This window comes from Dipodomys spectabilis, unplaced genomic scaffold (genome assembly GCF_019054845.1).
Source record: "Dipodomys spectabilis isolate Male_0828 unplaced genomic scaffold, ASM1905484v1 ptg000374l, whole genome shotgun sequence".
NCBI lineage: Eukaryota > Metazoa > Chordata > Mammalia > Rodentia > Heteromyidae > Dipodomys > Dipodomys spectabilis.
In genome coordinates, this window is record NW_024871051.1 from 471,224 (window position 1) to 472,828 (window position 1,605).

Sequence of the window (1,605 nt, forward strand, 5' to 3'; positions counted from 1 at the left end):
ATTTTTCCTCATTAACTTATAAACTGAGGAAGCCCTAAAGTTTTAACAGCCTGTGTAGTTAACAAAGTGTTAACACTTCATTCAGCTTCTTTACACAAAAACTTTGCAACTTCTCATTAATAAAGTTTCTCGAAACTCTGAAATGTACATACTTAGTAGTATATGTCTGCTACCATAAATCTTAAATACTTTATGGAAAAGTTTTATACCTGCCAAACAGTCCTAATTTTGGCATATGTAAACAAATTCCCAAAATTAAATATATTTAAAACATTAAAACTTTTAACAAACCTTAACACTTGGTGCAGTGTTCATTATGACAGGTGCCTTGTATAGAATAATTGAATCCCCCTCCTACACATTTCTTGAGCAACAAATATCTGGAATTATTTTGTTTTTGACATGTCAATCTTGACTTTATTCTTAAATTTGTGCTTATGTAAGAAATATATGGTTCTAAAATTTCATGACAATTCTTTTGAACTTACTTTTTGTTGAATTGTCTAGTTTAATAAAATCCAACTGCACTTTTTTTGGGGGGGTCCATTCGTGGGGCCTGAACTCTAGGCCTGGGCGCTGTCCCTCAGCTCTTCAGCTCAAGGCTAGCGTTCTACCACTTGAGCCACAGCGCCACTTGCAGCTTTTTTCTTTTTGCTTATGTGGTGCTGAGGAATCGAACCCAGGGCCTCATGCATGTAAGGCAAGCGCTCTACCACTGAGCCACCTTCTCAGCCCCCACAATTGCACTTTTGATATAAAAAATATTCTGTGCTCAATTCAGCCACACATACACTAACATTGGAACAAACAGAGAAGAGTAGCATGGCACTTGCGCAAGGACGATATGCAAATTCGTGGTGTGTTCCATATTTTTACAACAATAGATGCTGGAGGGAATGTGGCCACAAGGGAACCATACAACATTCTTGGTGGGAGTGTAAACTTGTTCAACCACTTTGGAAGGCATTATGGAGGTTCCTCAAAAGATTCCACATAAAGCTCCCCTTTGACCCAGGAGTCCCACTTTTGGGGATTTACTAAATGATCACAAACAAGACCATACTAAAACTACCAGCACCACTATGTTTATTGCAGCATTATTTACAATAGCTAAGATATGGAACCAACCAGCTGTCCCCACTACATGAATGGATCAAGAAAATGTGATGTATATACACAAGGGAATTCTATACCTCCATCAGAAAGAATGACATTGTCCCATTTGTTAGGAAATGGAAAGACTTGGAAAAAAATTTATTAAATGAAGTAAGCCAAGTCCAAAGAAAAAGGTCCCATGGTTTCCCTTATTTTCAATAACGAATATATGTCTGGGTTAAGCAGACAAGGTCAAAAGCTATGTGCATATGAACAGAAATGATAATGTTAAGGGAATTGAACCCCACGATAGGGAAACAAGTAGTTTTTTTGTTTCTTGCTATTGTTTCTAACGTACTTATAATGTGCGATGTGAATTTTCGTTTCTTTGTATGTTCCTCCCCCCACGCTATAACCCTTGTTTTCTCTGTATTTGAAGTTGGTGCATCTGCCTCTTGTATTTACGCTTCTCTAATTTGGGGAGGGGAAGGGAAAAAATGTGTGCGTGTG

General features: G+C 37.8%; 1 non-coding gene across 1 annotated transcript; it reads left to right on the top strand.

Annotated features, from left to right (window-relative positions):
- Nucleotides 1-768: 768 nt before the first annotated feature.
- On the top strand, nt 769-874 carry LOC122096487. Its single transcript, XR_006145318.1, has one exon. It is a non-coding gene; the product is annotated as a U6 spliceosomal RNA (small nuclear RNA).
- Nucleotides 875-1,605: the final 731 nt, after the last annotated feature.